Source organism: Prionailurus bengalensis, chromosome C2, assembly GCF_016509475.1.
Source record: "Prionailurus bengalensis isolate Pbe53 chromosome C2, Fcat_Pben_1.1_paternal_pri, whole genome shotgun sequence".
In the NCBI taxonomy this organism is placed as follows: Eukaryota; Metazoa; Chordata; class Mammalia; order Carnivora; family Felidae; genus Prionailurus; species Prionailurus bengalensis.
In genome coordinates, this window is record NC_057350.1 from 33197674 (window position 1) to 33221892 (window position 24219).

Sequence of the window (24219 nt, forward strand, 5' to 3'; positions counted from 1 at the left end):
ACACTTATAAGGAGTTTTCCAAAAAAGGGAAATTTCGAATCTTAAGTTGCTAATGTACATTATTAGCAGTTATCAACTCTGGAAAAAAATCCAGTTCTTGCTGTTTTGGGTTTTTGTTTTGTTTTGTTTTGTTTTTGTTTTTAAACAAGCCAATGAAACTAATGTGATTCCTCAGTTCTTGTAACAATTTTCGCAGACTGTCAAATGTATCAGAGCAATCTATAAGAAGACTCATTCACGTTCAACAGAACGGAAGCAATACAAGGCAGTATGGCATAGAGAATTTGGACCCAGAGAGAGGGAGGGGCAAGGTCTGCCTTTGTTTCTTAAAGATTGTGCCTTTAAGCTTTTGTTTCTTTATATTTCAAAAGTAAATATAATACTACCAATTCTACAAGCCTAGAAAAGGATTAAATAAAGTAACCATGTAAAAATGTTTACACAAAACAGATAGCAATGGTTCAACAAATATCATGGGAGTTCTAGTTTCTGGAACATATTACTAAAGTTTAGTTAATTAGAGTAGCATTACAGTTAGAAAGAAATAAATCAGTCCATTAAGGACTTAACTGATATAACATCAAGCCAGTTTATTCTTTTTTTCTTCATCCATAGCTACTTTTTTTTTTCTTCTTAAAAACGCTCCTGACTGTGATTCCATGGTTTTCCTCATATAATTATATGTTCTTCATTAAGCTCTATTTCACATAAGGGTACAATACTGTAAACTGCTATCAGGTTTCCTTTTATGCACTGGCAACAGCATACAAAAATATGATTTGGAACTTTCTAGCAAAGTGTAAAAAAGAAAATAAATAATTAAATCAATCTGTATAATCTCCCCCTACTTCTAAAAACAGTGGGATATTTAGTTGGATTCATCCTCTTCAGGACTTAGCATAGACACACTTACTTTATGGAAAAGTTTTCAAACCTATTCTTTTCATACATCCATCCGGAAAGGAAAAGGTACGTTTCTGTATAGCATAGATGTGATTAGCATGTTTTCCTTAATCCTTAAAAACACCAAAATTTTGGAGATCAGAGATTAGAATCATCCACATGAATTTTTAAAAAGAAACAAACAGGCTGCTATTTAAGATCACTTACTGAAAGACATGCATGCTTGTGATACAAGCATCCTATTCAGAAAATCCTTGTCACTACTGTTTTACGACTTAAGCCATAAATGTTTAGTCTATATTCTAACATGGAGTTTTTCCAGCATCTTCTTCTAAAACATGTTTTTAGAAAATATTTTCAAAACAAGCATCATTTCAATTTATAGTAAGCATTTTTATTTATATTATCTAAATTTCTACCTCAATTTTCCTCTTTTGATGTCACTTTTCACTTCTGGGCCTCTGGTTTCGCACTTACAAAGTAATAGGATTAGGAATATACTCCAGATTCTCTACCTCCTCTAACATTCTGGGATATTACACCTAATATATTTTTTTTTAATTTGCATTCTTTATTCCACAAAACAGCTCACACCATCATCGAATCTACAATGGAATCCAACATTTAAGAATAAATATATCCTAAAGTAGTAATTTCAATAAATAATTGTAAGTATTGCAGTGAAAGCTTATATTTGCATAAGACTTGGTTGATGAATATATTGAATCCCAGTATAAATTATTTAATTTCTAATGTATGTATTACTTCAAAATTATTTTCTGTAGGCAGAGTAGTAGTTCAGTCCATCAGTTATATTCTCCTAAATAAGGAAGCTGGATGTAATTGTCATTTAATTTCTAAGTTATATATATCAATATTATTTTCCTTATATAAAGGAGCACTCCAGCCCCTAAATCATATAGTTCTAAGTAGGGAATATGAACTCTCATTCTACAAATTGGATTTTATTTTTTTAAAACACGAGTCTATCTCACTTGCAGACCTATTTCTAGATTTGGATGTTTGATAGGGAAAATATGATCTAGGGATACAATGTGCAGGAATCCTAGAACATTCAGTCCTTTATTTTTATTTATTTTGGAAATATGTTTGATTATCTGGACTTATATAGGATACTGGGACTCCTACACAGAATTTAAAACTGGAAATAAAGGGATTCTGTATGTGTGTATATGTGTATATATGCGATACAGATTTAAGAAACACTCTACGGGGGCGCCTGGATGGCTCTTGTCAGTTAAGCGTCCGACTTCAGCTCAGGTTAAGTATCTGACTTAGGATTAGGTCATTATCTCGTGGTTCATGGGTTTGAGCCTCTTGTCAGGCTCTTTACTAACAATGCTTGAGATTCTCTCTCTCCACCACCCCGCTCTCCCTCTCTGCCCTTCCTCCACTCACGCTTTTTCTCCCTGTCTCAAAATAAACTATAAAACAAAATAAAATAAAATGTACTCTACATTAATGAGCCTAGAAAAACTGGAACATGTTTTCTGTAGAAAGAACTATATGATTTGTCTATATGTAAACATTACACTTCTAAACAAAAGGAACAATATGTAACAGAAGAAAGAAATTGAGGAAGCAGAAATCTCAGGGAGCTAAAACTGAAAAGAAAGTACAAAATGTGGTACATACATTATGACAGAATGTCTTGGGCCAAATTTATCTTGCTTAATAAGAGACACCATAAAATCAGAAATCATAGTTCCTCTGAGATAGAACATTCTATTTATTTAGTCACCTCACAACCCAAAAGATACCCCCCCAAAAAACTGAGAGTGGTCATAATGAGTAAATGTCAGATGGGACTAATATTTGAGAAATGTGCAGGACAAAGATGTAGTGGGCTTCAGGAAAAAAAAAAATTACCAGTGAGTGGAGAGCCCTACCGGCAAATAAAGGGACAAAAATTGAAGCCAGGAAAAATCAGCACTATTAAAGATAAACAGTAAGAAAAGAATCTGAAGTTGTCAGCATAAGTAAATACATGAATATGTAAAACTATGGATACTATAGTTAGCAAAATTGTCCTCATATTTTCTTTCATTTTATTACCCGAGTTTCTGGTCATAAAAAGCTGTTCAATAACCATTAAAATTATTCTATTGCAGATTTTGTTGGATTCAAGAATATTGATACTTTCCATTTTGAAAACAATTTTGTGGGTTTTACATATATATATAAATTATTTCAAATAACATAGTAGTAGAAATTTAAATAGATCTGCAGATTAAATTAAAATGAATTTAAGAAACGACTAGTTGTCTGATAGTGAGTTATACACTTAACAAAATGCTGTTCTGGATATTCAGATTCAGAGTTTATGAGGCAGTAGTGAACAATAAGGAAACTTGTGACACACTGTTACAAATATTTGGAAAAATAAATCTCAATTATATAGCATAAAAAGCACAATTCTATTATCTTCATAGCAGATTAAAGAGATTGATTATAGAACATTTATAGTCTTTACATGTGGAATTATATTATTAGCATGGATTTGCATGCATGTTTAAACCATGTTGTTTAAATTTAATTGGTTTTATTCCAAAGTTTTATTTAGAAATAATAGATATGGTACCAAATGGCAAAGCCCTACATTTTTTTTTCCAGATCTTTTCTGTTTTCTCAAATAATCTTAATTTTTTAGGTAGTAGGGCTATAATAACATGTAGGCAATAAGAAAAAAAAATTGTGTGCCATATCAAAAATTATTATGACTAAAACAATTCACTTTGCAAAGTACTTAGTTGTTCTAAAGTTCACCAGAAAAATGATTTTTTTTGTTGTTTTTAACGAGTTCTCCCATGTAGGTACGTAGACTAAATTTGTTGAGCAGTAGCTTGGGGATGTATTATTCTTTCTACTAGGAAACAATGGCTGAGAGCGTGAGCAGAGAACACAAGTTTAGGGATCGTCTTACTCTTCAGGCATAAGAGGAAGAGTCAATAAAATATGGTTAAGCCCACACTAGTGTGCTAGTGTTAGAATTCTGTGAATCATGTAAAAATTTCTCTTGCTATTAAATATTAATAATTTCATATTTTTCCTGAATTTATTCAGTATCTTATACCTCCATGCACAAGGGGAAACTGAGTTGGTCACTAATCCTCTTCAATTACATATCAACTTTATAGACTATTGGTTATTCACATTGTCTTTCATTCTCAAATAAATGATAATTGAGTTATTATATTATTACAATTCACTATTAAATGCAAAGATATGCATTAGCACTGCAATCTCAATGTGTTAACTAATAGAAATATTAAAATTCAGTTTTTCAATACAACTCCATCAAAGTGAAAGAATGATATTAGAGTAAAACTCAACAGTTAAAATCCCTAATGTGTGTTTGATAATTTAGCTAAGTGCTATTATGTAGAAAACTAACAGGCAGAAGAGCAAAAAGCTACATGTATGATCTATGGTGAGATGGCAAAACTGAAGATATTCAGTTTGGGCCATTAAACCAAATATATAAGGTACAGAACCCTAAGGTGTGTAAATGGACTATTACACACTATTAAAGGCATAAATGAAGAATAAAGATCATTTGCCTCTCACTAAGGAAGCCGGAGACTTTTTAAAAAAGTATTTAAGGGTAGTGGTCACACTTCAATTATCTTGTAATTTTTGTCTATAATAATATGGACACAGGCTTTTCAAAGCAGTGAAAGTCTGATTATTCAGATAACAAATTAAATAATTTTTCTTACTCAGAGGATCATTAATGAATGGTCACAGAATTTTAGATACCATTATATTTTTCCATTTCTTTTTCCTACAAGAAAGGTGCATAATCTAACCATTAAAACATAGCAGCTGGAATACCACTAGCTGGAGTCCTTGAATACACTCAATAATACATAAAAACAGCCATCCATTCATCAAAGGTATGAATTTAAGTTTCAACTGTGTGCAAAGCACTATCATATGTGCAGAGCTGACAAGTACGCCTGGGTGACTCGCTCGGTTAAACATCCACCTCTTGATCTCAACTCAAGTCTTGATCATCTCAGTGTCAAGAATTCGAGCCCTGCACTGGGCTCCATGCTAAGCATGAAGCCTACTTAAAACACACACACACACACACACACACACACACACACACACACACACAGAGTTCTTCAGTGTTCTTAGTTTAGATGGGAAACAAGATGATGCAGAGCTATTTGAGATAACTCCTTTTAGAGTCGTAGGAATAATACATTGTAATGCCAAAAAGGAGAAAGCTATTATTTCTGTCTGGTGAAGTCCAGAAATTATCATATATACATATATGTCACATTAAGATGAGTTTACCAGGTTAAAAAGAGACAGAGAGCATTTTGTGATTCCATTCAGAGAGAAAACTGTGTGAAATGACAGAGATGTGTCATACAACCTACAGCCCTTCACATATACATTCAACACATGTCTTTTGAATAACTCCTCTACACAAAGCACTCTTACCAACTGCGGAAACGCTGAAATACAGATACCCATCTTTTCCTCCTGGCAAGCTAATGAGGAAAACAGGTGTTTGGTAATTGTGGCATGTCTCTTTTTAAAAAGTCAAAGTAAAGATGCCATGAGAGCATAGAAAGGGCTTTAGAAGTGAGGGTATTCTGGTCAAAGGGAAGAGGAGGGAGAGAGGTGTGTCCAGATGGTGAAAGGGGTTATAAATTTCATTAAGTTGCTTACACTGTATTATATAGGCAATGTACAAAAGTTTTTAATCAAAGAATGGCACAACTGATTGGCATATTAGAAAGGTAACACTGAGAGCATTAAATAAGGAAAAATTAATCAAGGAGAGACTAAAAGTTATGGAAAACAAATAAGGAGTCCAATACAAAATTCCACATGGATGAGAAGAGCCTAAGTAACTTTACTTACAGAGGTAATGAAAACAAGAGGGAGAATTGGAAAGATATTTCTAACACAATTTTAAAAAATTAGCCATTCCCAAATATAAGGAGAGAAATCCCAATGCGAGAGGCAGCTCCACCGATTTCACTCAAAAGACCTAGGGGCGCCTGGGTGGCTCAGTCAGTTAAGCATCCAACTCTTGATTTCAGCTCAGGTCATGATCTCACGGTTCATGAGTTCCATCCACAAGTCAGGCTCTGTGCTGACAGCATAGAGCCTGCTTGGGATTCTCTCTCCCTCTCCCTTACTCTCTGCCCCTCCCCCCATTCACTCTCAAAATAGATAAACTTGAAAAAAAAAAAAAAAAGACCTAGGGCAGTATGAGGTGGGAAGAGGTGAATAATACTGAAGATCTAAAGAACAATTATTTGGGTGGTGATCAGATGATGGGGAGTTCATTTGGAATATGAGAAGTCCTGCAGTAGAGTGAGAATGAGGACAGACAAATGAGGAGATGCGGTAAACCCTGGGCAATATAAGTGTAAATCTCGGAATTCAGATTTGTGCCAGAGCCATACATTTGAATATCATCAAAATATTTACCATAAAGCAGTGGTTCTCACTATTGCTGCCCTTTAGAATCATCAAAATCACTTTTTTTAATTTTTTTTTTTTATTTTTTAAAGTTTATTTATGAGAGAGAGAGGGAGGAAGGCAGAGAAAAAGTCCCAAGCAGGCTCCACACTACCAGCATGCAGAGCCCAATACGGGGCTTGATCCCATGAACCCGTGAGATCATGACCTGCACTGAAACCAAGAGTCTGATGCTCAACAGACTGAGCCACCCAGGCACTCCCTAAATCACTTTTTAAAAACTCAATGCCTGTTTCACAAACCCCAAGATTCTGATGTAAGTAATTTGGGATGCAGGGCAATGGGATTTGAAAAAAAACCTAAAGAGAAACAAAAACAAAAATAAAATCAAAACTCTGCAGGTGATTCTAATGTGGAGCCAAGCTAAGAACGTCTGCCATGGAGGAACAAAATTGCCAGTTAGCCAGGAAACCATGCACATGAAAGCCATGAATTCCTCACCTGCAAGACCCTGGTGATATGGCCTCCTCATTGATTTGCAGGATTGCATGCAAGAAAAGTATAAAGGTGCTTCTTAGGTTGCTCTATAAATATCATCATTTATCAGTATTGTCATTATTATAATTCATACAGCATCATCTTATTCTCCACTACATAAGTTTGAAGTTGGGGAGTGAAGGAAATCACGGAGGTAGATTGTGCAGAACACAAAAAGGCAAGTTCTATGGGCAGAACCTGGAAATAGGCAACATTTAAGAGACTGGTGGAAGAAAAGGAAGCAGCACGGCCAGAAGCAGAAAAGGGAAATGGATGAAGGAGGTCTAGAAGAGAATGGTGTCTTGAAATTTATTCAGTAAATTTCATATTTCGTAAAAAAAAAATATGAGGTAGAATGAAGTCAGAAGTTTGGCCATTGATTTGGCAAACACTAAATCTATAGGATCTAAACGCGATCAGATCAGGGCTGCACAAATCCACAATTGGATGAGGGGTGAAGAATTAGAGACAGCCAAGGGAAGGCTAGAGAAAGATCCTATTCCAAGAAATTTAATTTTTCAGAGGAAAGCAGAGGATAACTTGAACAATTGTGAAACCTTTGAAAGATTTTTTTTTCCTCAAGTGGAAACAATTACAAAAAATAAGTAAAGAAGGGGGCTCCTGGGTGGCTTAGTTGGGTAAATGTCTAACTCTCTGATTTCATCTCAGATCATGACCTTGAGGTTTATGAGATCAAGCCCTGCCCTGTGCTGTTAGCGCAGAGCCTGTTTGGGATTCCCTCCCTCCCTCTCTCTCCATCCCTCCCCTGTTCTCTCTCTCTCTCTCTCTTTCTCTCTCTTTTTCTCAAATAAGTAAATAAATAAATAGCTTAAAAAATAAGTAAAGAAGGCAGTAAATGAGAAAGGTTGGAGCAGTATGGAAGAAGAAAATTAAAGAACTATGACTCCAATGTCTTTGCTGCTTTGGCACTAGCAACTAAGGCAAAATAAAGAATATATTCACTAGTATGTTAGCTACAGCTACAGTTCTCAAAAAAAGTCCAAACTGATTCATTCTTGATATTTTCCCTACCTCTGTCCAAGCTCTCATTTTCTAATATCACTTTAATATAGTTTTTATGCTTTCAAATTATCTCACAATGGTCTGAATGAAACTGATTGATTAACCTGTAGTGTGGGAATACTATTCTAATACGCTAATAAAATCAGGATCTTCTTTCCATGCTCTCAAGCTTACTAAGCTTGACTTAATTTGATGGAAAAACACCTGTAATCAACAGCATCCAGGAAAAGAGCATGACAGAGTCAGCCCAGTGTTCTACCTTCCTGGAAAAATAATCCACAGCTCATGCCCTTTGCATGATACATGAAAATCCTTATTTTTTGTGTGCTGTACAAAGGGTGGTAAATTTCAGGGCACTTTTTAAGCATGCCAGATCATCGTCCATGAAAAAGAGTTCATCCTAAAACTCCAAACTGTACTTACCCAGAGAATTTAATGGCAATAGAAGGGTGGGTTAAAGCAATATTATATCAGAAGGTGAGTCATTACACTAAGGAAAGAACACATGAAAGGGGGCAGATGAGACTGTTGCTTCTTTATTGGCAGCACCAAGAGCAATCAGTGTTCTCACCGTCCATACAAAGACCCTTCCTTGTACAGATCCTGCCCCCCAAGGAGTCAGCAAAGGAGCAGATGCTCCATAATCTGCAATTCACAATACCCGCATACATTTGTGTCACAGAGTAATCCCATTTGATCACGTAACTCTTTCATCTAGCAGTCTGCATGTGCAGGTGGCTGAGGCCACCTTATTGCCTTCTTGCCACTTTGTATCACCCCAACACCAAGTCCTCCTGGGGGCTTTCAACTACCTCACTGCATCCAGTTATACAGTCATTTCCTTCCAAAACCTCCAGCCACCTCACCAGCTGTCTTAATCAGAAGCACAATACTCATTGCTAAGGTGTTGTTTTTTTCTTCATTGAATGTGTTTGTTGAATATAGTACATCCCATAGAGCAGATGCATTATATTTATGTTTGTTTTCCATGAAACCTCTTTTGGCTCATTACCTTTCTCTTAATATTAACAGGCAGAGAGACTATTCTACTGTGTTGTGTTGAAAATTAACATTTAAAGGACACTGAGAAGCCACATTGGAATGATAAATCTTTTTCTTTTAATTTTTTAATGTTTATTTATTTTTGAGAGAGAGAGAGAGCACCAGCAGGGCAGGGGTGAGGGTAGGGGGCAGAGAGAGAGGGAGACACAGAATCAGAAGCAGGCTTCAAGCTCTGAACTGCCATCACAGAGCCCAATGCTGGTCTCGAACCCACAAACTGTGGGATCATGACCTGGGCCGAAGTCAGATGCGTAACCGACTGTGCCACCCACATGCCCCTGATAAATCTTTTTTTCTAAGGGGTGAGGGTACACAACCAAAAACAGGCTTAATAAATATTTGTCAAAATAATTTTTATGTGGTAAACTATGTATGACATAACATTTATTATTTTAAGCTTTTAAAAGTGCACAATCTAGTGACGTTAAGTGTATTCACGTTGTTGTGTAACCATCACTAGTAACCATTTCCAGATCTCTTAAAACATCCTCAACTAAAAGTGTACACTCACTAAATAATAACCCCCATTACCTGCTCCCCTCAGCCTTGTTAACCTCCATTCTACTTATTGTCCATCTGAATTTGACTATTCTAGGCACCTCATATAAGTAGAATCATACAGTATTAATCCTTTTTTGTTTGACGTATGACAATTACGTCACTTACGATGTTTTCAAGTTTGATCCATGTTGTACATGTATCAGAATTTCCTTTCTAAGGCTGAATAATAATTGTAGGTATAACGATATTTTGCTTATTATTTTATCCATTGATGGACATTTGGGTTGTTTCTAACTTTAGCAATTGTGAATAATGCTTCTATGAACGTGGAAGAAAAAAGTATCTATTCCAGTCTCCGCTTTCAGTTTTTTAGAGCGTACACCTAGAAGCAGAATTGTTGGATCATATGACAATTTGGTTGAACTTTTCTAACTTTTTTGTTTCTAACTTTTTGAGGAACCACCACACCATTTTCCTCAGCGCTGCACCCCTGTATATTTCCACCATCAGTGCACAGTGGTTCCAATTTTTCCACACCTCACCAACACTTGGTATTCTCTAATTGTTTTTATAACACCCATATTAGTGGGCATTAACATAAAACTATATTGGATATTTGATAAAGAGAGAGTGGATTTACCTCCACATGCGAAGGAACATAAATTTCAAGAGATGGACTTGTTAAAACTGGCTCAATCCTTTTTCTTCTATGTCTGTGTCCTTTTTTTTTCAATTTTTTTTGAAATTTATTTATTTTATTTTTTTAAATTTATTGCCAAATTGGTTTCCATACAACACCCAGTGCTCATCCCAAAAGGTGCCCTCCTCAATACCCATCACCCACCCTCCCCTCCCCCCCACCCCCCATCAACCCTCAGTTTGTTCTCAGTTTTTAAGAGTCTCTTATGCTTTGGCTCTCTCCCACTTTTTTAAATTTTTTTAATGTTTTATTTATTTTTGAGACAGAGAAAGACAGAGCAGGAGCAGGGGAGGGGCAGAGAGAGAGGGAGACACAGAATCCGAAGCAGGATCCAGGCTCTGATCTATCAGCACAGAGCCCAAAGCAGGGCTCGAACTCGCAAACTGCAAGATCATGACCTGAGCTGAAGTCAGACACTTAACTGACTGAGCCACCCAGGCACCCCTCTATGCCTGTGTCTTAAAAGATGGTGTTTCTTGTACTGCTATCTCAGGCAAATAAGTTTTGAGTAAGTATGTAAGGAAATCATCAAAGAATAAATTTAACTCTCCCTTTGGTTTCTTTGGTGCTTCATAGTGTCATTACCTTCTTGGCCAGGCTGAGATCATCTGTTTCTTTCCACAAAATGCTAAAATCCATAAGGTTGCAAAATTATCTTCACCAACACGATCATGATCTATAATGCAATTCAGTGACAGCTGTCCATTGAAAATCAAAGACTATTTGTGTCTCCTTCATTCATTCATTCATTCATTCATTCATTCATTTGTTCCAAATGTTACCATGAGTTTATTCCTCCCAACACTGTCTAACATAAGTTTCTGAGACAATGGACTATTCTATATCTGCTCGATCCAATGTGTTAGCCATCAGCCGAATGTGGCTATTGCCTATATAAAATGTGACCATTTAAACTGAATATGTCACAAGATTAAAAGACACAGCATAGGGAATATATTCAATGATACTGTGATCGCAGGTTTAGACAGATACACTGAGAAATTATTCATCATCATCACCAGTTAAGCTGGTCATTAACACTGACTGAGTGCTAAGTTCTACTAAAACACAAATGGAAGAGAGATGTGCTTCTAGAGGGAAAATTAGGAAATGCCTCAAAAATGAGGTAACAATTTAGATCTTGAAGGATGAATATGACTTCACTAGAGAGAGAAGGAGGACGATATTTTAAGACAGAACAAAAAAGGAAATTAGTTGGAAACAAAGTGGTTGTTGAGGGATGGTGAGGTGTGTGGTATCATGAAAGAGACACTATGTCTAAGAGAGAAGTGAGAGAAAATGGAAAGAAGTTAGAGCAGCAGGCCAAAATCTGAGTGTGAAGGTCAGTGTGCTGAAAAATTCTGGCTGGAAAGCAAATAAAGTGACAGTAAAAGGAGTGGGCAAGAAAAGGTACACAGGGAGTTTGTCCTTTTTTAAGATCGTTCCTTTCCTTGATCCAAGTTATAACAAAAAGCATTAATTGTAAGGAATTGGAATTAAAGGCCTGGGTGTCATTTGTATTTGGTACAGAGGTTTTTCTTCAAAATTTTTACTTTTTTGTTCCAGAAAAGATTATAAATAGAAGATTCTTTCATTTGAATGGAGCTTCCTTAAAAAGTTAAAAACAGAACTACCCTACAACCCCACTACTAAGTATTTATCCAAAGGATACAAAAATACTGATGAGAAGGGGCACATGCACCCCAATGTTTCTAGCAGAATTACCAAAAACAGCCAAATTATGGAAAGAGCCTAAATGTCCATCGACTGATGAATGGATAAAGAAGATGTGGTGTATACACACACACACACACACACACACACATATATATATATATATATATATATATATATATATATAATGGGATATTACTCAGCCATCAAAAAGAATGAACTCCAGGGGTGCCTGGGTGGCTCAGTCCGTTGGGTGTCTGGCTTTGGCTTGGGTCATGATCTCTCAGTTCGTGAGTTCAAGTCCCGCGTCGGGTTCTGTCCTGACAGCTCGGAGCCTGGAGTCTGCATTGGATTCTGTGTCTCCCTCTCTCCTGCCCCTCCCCTGCTTGTACTCTATCTCTCTCTCTCAAAAATAAACAAACATTTTTAAAAAATTAAAAGAAAAGAATGAACTGTAGCAACAACACGGATGGAACTAGAGTGTATTATGCTAAGCGAAATAAGTCAGAAAAAGACAAATACCATATCATTTCACTCATATGTAGAATGTAAGAAACAAAACAGATGAACATAGGGGAAGGGAAGGAAAAATAAAATACGGCAAAAACAGAGAGGGAGGCAAATCATAAAAGATTCTTAACTCTAGAGAACAAACTGAGAGGGTTGCTAGAGGGGAGGTGGGTGGCGGTCAGGCTAAATGGGTGATGGGCATTAAGGAGGCCACTTGTCGGGATGAGCACTGCGTGTTTGTTATATGTAAGTGATGAATCCACTAAAACCTACTCCTGAAACTAATGCTACACTATATGTTAACTAACTTGAATTTAAATAAAATATTGGGAGAAAAATAAAAGATACTTTCATTTGCCAAACCAGACCATTCTTAAACTCTTCTAAATTAATACCCAATATTTAAATAATCCAAGACTTGGCTTATGCCAACCATGCTTGTTTGTTGTTCACTATATAATAAAAAGCAAATTTTTACAGAAACTGTCCACGACTATATATAAACAGGTGAAGTGGCTTTCCAGGATAAAATGTAATATAATATGAACAGTGCAGTGCAGTAATTTTCTTTCTAACCTTTTTGCAATTGTATTAACGTTTTGGAGTGCTTATTTGAGGGATATGCGTTGATCAGAAGCTACTGGTTGTTGTGCTAAAATGTTGTTCCTCCTCTGGGTTATAATTCACCTGTCAAGTGGTCAGTCATGCTTCATTCTTAGAGTGAGTGATGATTCTTCCTTTGATCTACTTTGCTCGAGTCTTATAAATAAGGAAAGTGTGTCTCTGGGATATTCATTAATATTCTCTGTAAAGAATTTCAACTGAAGTAAATTCTGCTAGGCATGGCTAAAGGACTCATTACGCATGAACAATTCACAAACCATTTAAAGAGATTATACAGTTTGTCATAAAAAGCACTGCTCTTTAATTCTAACTGAATATAAACCTATTGGGGTTGAAATCTTAATTAATGCTTTTCACTCTGGTTCATTAACATTGTGATGGTTCAGTGAGATAATGGTCCACATCCCAACCTGGCAGACAATGACCAGAAAAATGTGTTTCAAATGAGGGCAGATGCCAAGTAGCCTTAGAGGCAAAAAAGCAATCCAAACATGTATGGAATATTTATATGTGACAATCATATTTCTCAGCACATGAACACTAAAATCAGTTCTAGGTAGATCAAAGAACTGAATATGAAAAGCAAAATATAAAAACTTAAAATATACATGAGAATATTTTATGAATTCACCATGAGGAATGGTTTCTAAAACAAGACATGAAAAAGAGAAAACCTTGTATAAAAAAGTTTTACAACTTTTAAGGAATCAAATATACTTAAAAAAATAAGAAACACTAAAACAAAATAGGAAAGATAAGAAGATGCAGCCTAGGGAAAATCTATCAATGTATATACCAAAATGAGTTAGGATATAGGGTATATAAAGAATTTCTATAAATCTATAAGAAAAAAGGTAAATGTCTCATTAAAAAAAACTAGGTGAAATATATTTTTAAGCAATTGACAGTACAGGAAACCTGAATTCTCAATGAAAAGATATTCATGGCACATAAAATCAGAAAAGAAAAATTAAAAACATTCAATTGGTAAAATTAAAAAACTGACAGTATTAAATGTTGACAAGGATAGATAGAACAGTAGCTCTTGTGAATGTGCTTGGAAACTGTAAATGCTGCAAGTACTGTGTGGGATTTGGGCAGTATCTGAAAAAAGGAGATAAGGGAAGTCCACAGAATCACACAATTTCACTCCTAGGCATATACCTTAAAAAGTACTGGATATGTTCCCAGTGATGCATCCACACACACATAAAAAAAAATCATTGCTACACTGTTATTAAGAGAAATTTGAAATGCCTAATTGTGGTAGATTTATACAATGGAATACTACACAGCAAGGAAAATAAATGAAGTTTTCCTGCACTGACTTGAATAAATCACAGAAGTAGATATTCCTGAGAATGCACATACTATGTTAACAATTTATGTAAATCATATACTCACTTAATACACTGCTGTATATGATTGAGGGGTGTACATATATATGGTAACATCAGGAGTTAAAATAACAAATTTAAAATACAAGTTACCTCTTGGAAGGAGATGTAATCTGTGCACAGATGGCTTAAACTTTGTTAATCTGGGTGGTAATTTACAGACATTTGTTTCCCTATTTTCTCCATTTTTGCCAAGTGAACAAATCATAATATTACAAAGTCAGAGTCAGGAAAGTTCCAAATCCTCTGCACAGTAGCATGTTAAGTCTACAGGTCGTCTTTTTAGGTGATTATTCAAACTCTGCCCTTGACAAGTATGCCTTTCTGATGCAGGAGCCTCTTGCTCCACTGAAAATGCATCACATGATCTAACATCCTATACTCTGTGATCAAATGTTTCTTTGAAGCACAGTAATCCAAGAAGACAAGCCCGTACTTCTCAGTGAGATCTAAAAAGCTATGCTGATGGCTCTTACCCCAAAGTTCGAAATTAAGCACCAAATTGACCAAGCTGAGACAGGGAGTAATTGTTGTGAGAAAGTCCTTGTGCCTAGGGACACCTGAAATGCTTCTTAAAATGTGGATTCCAGAGTGCCATCCCCACATATTTTAATGTATTAAATGTGATGGTAGGTCCAGGGAGTGGTATTTTTGTTATTTTTCTTGATTAAGAAGTTTCCTTGGTTCAATGGCCAAAGTTTGGAAAATAATGCTTCAAGGAATTCAGTCTCTTGATTAAAATGAATAAATAAATGCAATAGAATTTCAGAGATGGAATAAATAAATGCAATAGAATTTCAGAGATGTTATTAAGAAATAATTAGAAACAGACATATTTAAATCTATTTACTTAACATGGAGGTCTTCACAGACGGGTCACACTTGTTTTGTTTTGACGAAGACCATTCAAGGATCAAGAAATTGAGAACCATCATGAGAAGAAGTTCTAACAAACAAAAGCAGAGAGAAATGAAATATCCTCAGTATTTGAGAAAATGTGAGTAGATTTTCATAGTAACTGATAAAGCTTAAGACTGAAGACAGGAATTCTGAATCCAAATGTTAAAGCACCTTGAATGACATGATAAAAAGCCTGGGCTTCATCATTTGTGCTCTAGAAAGATGACTTTTGCAGGTATGATGCATGTGGATTTAAGTAGGGCAAAAATGGAGATTGTATGTATAGGAGGCTGATCCCAAGAGGTAAAAGGTAGGAACTGGGGGTAAGCCTGTCTGTGGAGAAAATGGCTAGGTTCAAGAAAAATGAAAGCATCATTATATGTCCATATGTGTGTGTGTGTGTGTGTGTGTGTGTATATATATATACATACATATACATACATATATACATATATATGTATACATATGTATACATATACATATATACACATACATATATACATGTATACACATATACATATATATACACATGTATACATATATATACATATATACATATACATATATACATACATATACATATACATATATATGTATATATACACACACATACATACATATATATACACACATACATATATATACATATTCATATGAATATGTACGAATTTCATATGAACATATATGAATATATATATTTATATATATATGTATATATTCATTCATAGCTTTAATGTAGTGGATGAGGTAGAGGGACATGTCCTACGTGATTCTGTCTGGATGCATGATGGACTACTTATGACTCAGAAGAGCAATCATGGCAGGAGGAATGATACATGTGGCTTTGAATAATTTCTTTCACTATATTTTCCTTTCAAATTTTTGCGATACATCTCTAGGTGGACATACCGGGTAGATTTTTGCAAATACAAGTGTGGTGATCAGCAGAAATGCAGGGACGAGAGATATAAAATTTGGATTTCACTATTGAAACTGTAGAAATACATCGTACCATCTGGGGTGACTGAAGAGCATGAGCCGTCAATAAGGGCTAAATGCAGAACCATAATGAACAAATCGAAAACTATATCGAGCAGATCATTTATGTAAAAAGATACGATATAGAGTGAATGCTCCAGAAATGTTAGCTCACTCCTCCTAACTCCAAATAAAGACCAAACTAAATGGTAGAAACTGTAATTTATTGAAAATTTCAGAGGTGTATAAAAACTATAAGGGTTGGGGGCGCCTGGGTGGCGCAGTGGGTTAAGCGTCCGACTTCAGCCAGGTCACGATCTCGCGGTCCGTGGGTTCGAGCCCCGCGTCGGGCTCTGGGCTGATGGCTGAGAGCCTGGAGCCTGTTTCCGATTCTGTGTCTCCCTCTCTCTCTGCCCCTCCCCCGTTCATGCTCTGTCTCTCTCTGTCCCAAAAATAAATAAACGTTGAAAAAAAAAATTTAAAAACTATAAGGGTTGGAATAGTTCGAACTCATGCTGGAGGAGGACCATAAACCACTCTAAACAAATGAGCAGGATTTGGCTAAGTAAAGATGAGAAACTTACAGATCAGAGAAGCCATGTGTGCAGAAATGTGAAGGTGGGGGTGTACAATTTGTCTCTCAGAGTGACCTAATGTACTCTTCAAGACTCTTTGACCATATTAGTGCAAATTTCGGATGATGAAGATCCTAATTTTCATGCTGCTTCTCTAACTTCCAAAGATGATGATACAGTTGGGTGGTGGTGAGAGGCGGGCTTTCTTACTAAAGAAGTTTTTCACTGGCCAAGACACCCCTGGAAACTCACTGTTCATCGAAGATTGGTCTGGGGGAGGTGCCAAGAATGGTTTGGACATGAAAAGGACATTTAAGAGATTAAACAATTGTGAGCGCTGAAACAAAATTTTAAAATACTGAAACTTCTAGAGCACCTGGGTGGCTCAGTCAGTTAAGCAGCCAACTCTTGATTTCGGCTCAGGTCACAATTTCAGTTTGTGAGTTTGAGCCCTTCACCAGGCTCTGCACTGTGAGAGCTTCAGATCCTTCGTCTCCCTCTCTCTGCCCCTGCCCCCACCCTTCTTCTCTCTCAAAAATAAATAAGCGCTAAAATTAAAAAAAAAATAAAAATAAAACTTCTTATTTAAATATGAGGGCAAAATACATTTCCACAGTATACTGGAAAAGTATGTACTCTGTCATGAGCAAGAACTTGTTTTCAATTGTGGTTCTTCCCCTTTTTGCTGAAGGGCTGTGCATATTTTGCTTAACTTCTCTGAGCTTCAGCTTTTTCATATATTAAAGATCTCTAGGGGTGCCTGGATGGCTGGGTCAGTTAAGCATACTGATCTCAGCTCAGGTCTTGATCTCAGTGTCATGAGTTCAAGCCCCATGTTGGGCTCTGCACTGGTGTGAAGTCTACTTTTAAAAATAAATAAATAAACAAATCTCTAATAAAGTCTTACCTCAAAAGGATGATGTGAAAATAGAATGAAATATCTATTGCAGGTAAGACGCCTAATATTGTGTCTACAGTTTCCTCTTATATGGTCTTGGATAAGGCAGAAATTCTTGTAGCACCTCTAGTTCCTATAGCATTAGGAGAAACAGCTGGTCCATATAGCACTAATATATTTTAGATATAAATATGAATGTATTAACAATAATATTACTCACTCAAACAGCAAGTTTACAAGGATAAATTATTACGTGACCAGGTAATAATTCTAGCCTATTATATGTTGTTGTGATTATGTTTCTGAACTCAGAGATCTGAAAGAGAAAGAGACAGAGAGAAAGAGAGATGAGAGAAAGATGAGAGAGAGAGAGAAATACATCAGTTGAGCTTTCTGGGTGATAAGGAGGAACTCATTCTTTCATGGATTGAATGGAACCTCACCTCAAGTTACATTTCAAATGGTGCATTGCACCTGCTCATTCATCAAGCTGCCAAAGGCTTGCTTTGTTGCCCCGTTTTTTTTTCTTTTAAAATTCACATCCTTGCACTGTCTTGAGTTATTTACCTTCATAATGAAAGTAACATAGTAAACCTTGTTTAAATAAAAAATAGCTCCTAATATATCAAGTGTAGATGGATCTCATCAAAAGGTGAGATCTCACAGCTTACAACATAGTTTCCAAATATTGCAAGCAACTCTATAGCTCCCTTTCATGTCTGACCAATGTTATTTTGTAACTGAATTGATTCCATTATGTCTTAAAATAAAAACAATTATACAGACCAATATAATTCTCTTTGGGGAGCTATCAGGATATTTTCCTTTATTCTGTGCAGAACAGAGTAAGAGAAAGCCAGCTTTAAACCTACGGGACTCCAGGGGCAGCTGTTCCGTTTCTGCCCTCCTCCCATACCCAGCACACTGCTATACCACTAGAAATCACTAACCATTTGCAAGATATAACCTAGAAGATGGTAACACTGTTCAAGTACTGGGGAAGGAAAAAAGGGAAGGAAAAGGAAGTATGCCCTAAAACACAGCAACCATGTGATTAACAGCTATTTTCTGAAGCAAGCCTTCATGGGGGATCTGGAGCTGTGTCACTGTGTTTCAATTCTGCAGATCACACAGGGCTAAATTGGAAGACGCATGCAGGAAGATATGTGGAGAAGGATTAAAGGAAGTCCAAAATCCATGCTAAGGATATGAGGTGAATATCCTCACTCCTTATACACTCCTCAGCTTTACCCTCCCCTTCCATGGGAGGAGGATAGATTACTAAGACACAGAAAAGTCCTCGGAACAACTCCGTATTTGTTCTCAGTTGCTGCTGTTGTTTTGATAGGTATTTTCCCCCCCTTCTTTGGAAGAAAAGGGAGGAGTTGACAGAACACCCACTTACCCTTTAATAAACCCCTTTAATGAAACCAACACGCTGCATGCCTTTAAAAAAGCTTTCAAAAAATAGAGAAGGGATGTAGGTCTTGGAGTGGGAAACTGAGTCTCTCAAAATAATACGTCTGAGGAGCATACAGGTTTGGGCTTGAAAGCCTAGCTTCCACACTTCTAGTTGGCCTCCTAATAAACAGATAGATTCTCAAAGTATTTTCTATTCAGTATCACACCCCTAGTTCCCAAACAACCATAATGCAGAGGACAGATGGAAAGTGGGGGAAAGAATGCAATGATATTGCCCTCCCCCACCCCAACATGTGCTCAAAGAAGTGTATTTCCTCTGAAAGTTCCCCTTCAAGCAGCCAACACCCCCTGTGGGCCATTCCGTAGAATCCTTTATCTCTGCCCCTTCCTCCAAATGCTCTGGGGATTTGATCCACCTCCAAATTACACAGTCCCCCACCTCTACTTGAAATACACAAACCATTTCTTCACAGGCCTTTGTAACACACAGCCTGATAAAATCACTTAAAAAGAAACAGGCAGATGACCCAGAGGAGTTAGCAAGGTCAGGGCACTCCCCGGTGAGGGCGTGAAAGGGTGGGAGGTGCTGAGGTCAGGGTTAAATGACACTGCGAAATGAAGGTCCCTGCCCTGCAGTCTCCTTCCTTCATCTATAGAAGGAGTCTCCAGTGAGCTCCTGCGTCTGGAAGCCTGCCCCTTCGGAGCCACCGAAGAGGCCATGGAAGCGTATTTCAAAAGCCGCATCTAAAGCAGCCCACTTTAAAGCGCCAAGAAAAGCCTGGCTGATGACCAGAATTGCCCCAAATCACTTGCTGCCATTCTCTTGCAGCCTCATCAGCGCTTCCCTTCTTTCCTCCGCGTCTCCTTCCCCTTTGGAGTGCAGGTGCTCTAGGACCTTTGGGGTGCACCCCAGGCGTCTTTGGGTGGCGGGAGCAGCTCTGAACCAAGGCCAGAATCGGATGCCTCAGCGTTCCGTCTCCCCACCCCACTGTCTGACGGCCGCTCAGCGGCCCCTCAAGGCATAACCTGGGACCTCTGCGGCCCTGGGTGCGCTTCCTGCGCGGGGCCCTGGGGATCTCGGGGCGCGTGGCCGCGGGACGCCAGCAGCCTCCGCAGCGCTGCAGCCTCCGCCGAGCCGCAGCAGGGGCTGCGGCAGAGGGACTGCCACGCCGCGCTCCCCGCTCCGCCCGCCCGCGGGGCTCTGCCCGCCTCTCCCCTTTGTGTCCGCAGCGCTGCGGGGCTGAGTCGAGCGAGCCGCTGCGCCCGCGCCAACCCCGAGCCCCGGGCAGGCGGAGCGCGGAGGGGAAGAGGGGGCAGGGAGAAGGAGCGAGAAGGGCCCCCAGAAGGGCACAGCGCTTCATCAATAATGCAGAGGCGTCTGGACCTCCCTGCAATACGTTTTCCAGCTAAACGCCACCAACTGGAGCGCTTCCTGGCACGTCCCACGCGTGTGGTTTTTGTGTGTGAAAAATGGGACGCACCTTGTTCATTCATCCATCCTCTCTCTCTTCCTCTCTCCCGCAAGATAAAGTCCCCCCCGTCTTAGCTGTAACCCGCCACCCTTCTCCTGATCAGTACTACACGTCCGGGCAAAAGCTGCAGGTTGGAAACGAAGGTCCTGAAAGACTTCACTGCCTACATATCAGTAAGAGTTCATCAGAATTCATCCAGTAACGCGTATTTTCAAGCCCTCGTTCTCATCTTTGTTAGAGAATGCATTCAAAGTTTGGAAGCCCAGGTGGCCTTGGAGCTGCTGGTTTCTGCGCCTCAGTCCACATTTATAACCACAGTACGTTCAGAGACACCGAGATTCTGCGGGGAAGTTGCCCAGCACCAGCCCCGCAGGCCCCTGATGCTCCGCGCATCCTTGGAAGCAGTTCCCCTGAGCGTCCCCAGGAAGCCCAAATGCGGCACAGAACCTCCTCAAACAAGGGGTAACCCAGCCACACACACCAGACACAAATCCCGAAACTTCTTTGTGAAGCAGGGATAGCCCACCCGGAACGGACACTCAGAACAACTTGCAAGGAAAAACAACAAAACAAAGCAAAGCAAACATCACACCCCTGCAGGGAAACTTGTTGAATCCCGCCCGAGCGTTCGGCTGCAATTTCCGATTTAGCCTGAAGGTTTTTGATTCCACCCCCCAAATACCCTAGTGCACCAGTCACAATTTCTGGACAAACTGCACAGTCCTGTCCGCACCCATTCTGCACTCCAGCAACCACCGGTGGAAAACCGAGTGTGTCCCTTTTGCCAATTCTAAAGCCGGCTGTCACTTCCTTTGCAATCATTCGGGAGACTCACCCTTCGATAAGACTCTGTTCAGAAATCTAGCTGCTCCGCGGTGCAGGCGCAGCCCTCCAACTTTGCCGTGCACGGAGACCTTCCCGAGTTTAAAGCGAGCAAAAGCTGCCTGGGACTTTTTAATGTGAGAGTGGGGAAATTAGGGGGAGAGTAAAGTCAGGTTTCTTCTCGGTATCAGCACCCTGGAAAAATCCAATCCTTCTTCAGTAGAGAATTCTTTGAAACCCGTTATCTGTATTACTATTAATGCGCAGAGCAGACGGCATAGCATGCAAATAGGTCCAAGTGTGCGCTTCTATTGGTGGCTGCGGAGGCCCCTGGGTCCTACTGCATCCGGCTCGAAAGTACACAGCAACACTACGCACGCAGCTTTGGAGGCGCGGAGGGGAAAATGGATTTAATTGATTCGTTACCTCTGGTATTGTAATGCCTGCTGCGATGTTTAACCGAGGGGGGGGGGACCCTCACATTTAAACTCCTGTCATGTGATCTATCATTTCATATTTGCTTTTAATTGTCTGTGTAGAGTGGCTTTGAAAATACAAAGGGTTTTAAAAGAACATTTTCTGAGGAAAATTCACAGAGACTTTTGGCAGAAAAAGCCTCTTTTCTGCTATTATGCGTTATTTGGATATAAATCCAGGAAGTGTTTATAGAGTCAGATGCTTCTGCACTTGACTTATTTAAAATAACAATTTTATTCCTGAAGATGCATGCCTATTCCAAATAAAATAACTTATTAAAAGGGTAGAAGCTAAAATATGAATGTGCTGATTATAAAACATGGGATATAGTCTTTAAACGGTACTGAAAACGCATCAGTGATAATGCCATGGGCATCATTTTACAGAATAAATTCAGAAATATTTTATTTGTGAATATTCACACGGAAATATAAGTCAACGAAAAGATGTTGATAATGTCGCAAGATTTCAAGCACTTACTAGTAATTACCACATTTTCTTTTCACAGTATCTTTTTTAGCAAGCCCAATGCTAATGCAAACAGACACAAGATTTAAAGTGAGGCAGGCCTGTGATGACCGGTGATTTGAAATACTGCAACATTGAGGAAAAACATTTCAGCACCTCCCCATTAAAGGTATCTACCTTAAAAGTTAGAATATTAATAGCTCAGTCTTTACATGTGAGCTTAAAGCCTTTGAGCATGGTTTCCCCTATACCTTTAATTTTGTGGAGGAGAAGAGAAATTCTCATATAAACTGAAATGACACAGTCTCCACCAAGTTCCATCTAAGATATTTGCTGCTATTGCATCTTGGAAAATAACATGATTTTTGGGTGTGTGTTTGAGATGTAAGTAGTAATGTAAATTTAATTAGAAAATTATCATGGGTATAATTTATAGCTGAATGCTAAGTGATACACCGAGTAAGGTCAGCAGCAACCAACTCATAAATTCACCATCCATGTGTACAGTAAATAAACGAAAACACTAAAGGCAAAAATACAGCAGAATTGAGGTCCCATTCCAAATCTAAGTGTAGCATTTGAATTTATGTAGTGTGTGTTACAATCCTTCTTCATTTCCATGACTCCTTCCCCTTCCAGCCCCTTCCCTTCCCCCATCAGTAACCCTTGACAACAGAAGTGTTACTTTGAGTCCAGGTTGCCTTTGCTGCTTTCCAGACCCAACTTAGAGATTACATTCTTGTAGGATACAGACTTAACTCTTACCTGACTGGGGTGTAAAAGAAGAAGAGTTGCCTTCAGGGTTAGAAAATCCAGTATTCTTCTGTGTGTTTCAAAATTTTTCACCAAATGTATATCTTTGAAACGCCCATGACCACTAATTTGGAGTGAAAAGACATGATCAATTGTCATTACAGCAGAGTCAATTTGCTCCATTTCTCCACTGCTATTGTGTTTCTGGAACAGCCTTTTGGAATGTCTTTTATTCAGAGTGATTACAATCACTTTAGGCTAGGTTCAGAATTTTTCCAATTACAATAAAGTTAACATAAAAGTATCAAGATATTATTATATTCAGTGTAAGACTATGAAGGACTCATTGTAAAAGGAAAAAAAATAGAAGCTGTGATTTGGTATAGTGAGGAAAGGATAATGACCATGCAAAGTTGAATGGAGAAGACTGATAATTCAATTCTTTTTCAAACAAGTGTATTATTGGTCTTTCCGCTTCCTGCTACAAGAACACTTGACAAAATAATCATTTGCAGTCTAAGTGCAAAGTGAAAGTTGTGCATTTAATGAATATCTTTTTAGAGCCGAGAGAAGATGTGATTTTTTTTCAGGCAGAGTTTGTATAAAATTAATGCAATTTATCTATGATATAATTTAATAGAGAATTTGAATAGTGGACAAATATGATAGTGAACAAATAAAAATAAGTAAAAGCCAGCCTATTAACACATTTAGTATATGTTTGTTTGATCAATTTCACTCACTTTCTGCATTAAAGGCCGAGGCAAACATACACCAAGCCAATTAGAATCATAAATTCAACTTTTTCAGTTTTCAAGAAAAAATATATTCCATATCTCTTCAATGAGCTACTTGTGTTTATGCAAATTATGTTCATATATTAGGAGATATATATATTATATAATGTATATTATATATACATACTTATAAATATTTAAAGTGTTTTACTTAGACACAGGGGTAAAAATATTATAAATGAGAATATTAATATCATAATAGTTTTTCATCATTCCGAAATCTGTAGAAGTATCCTTCATCTATTCTTTACTATTTG

At 37.9% G+C, this 24219-nt stretch overlaps 1 protein-coding gene across 5 annotated transcripts in view; it reads right to left on the reverse strand.

The window, feature by feature from the left end:
* ROBO1 (roundabout guidance receptor 1) overlaps positions 1–21658 on the reverse strand; it is a 1145602-nt gene extending 1123944 nt beyond the window's left edge. For all 5 annotated transcript variants that reach the window (XM_043593873.1, XM_043593874.1, XM_043593878.1 and 2 more), the window contains exon 1: positions 21481–21658. The gene's annotated coding sequence lies outside the window, so the exon portion shown is untranslated. The remainder of the gene's footprint in view (positions 1–21480) is intronic.
* Positions 21659–24219: the final 2561 nt, after the last annotated feature.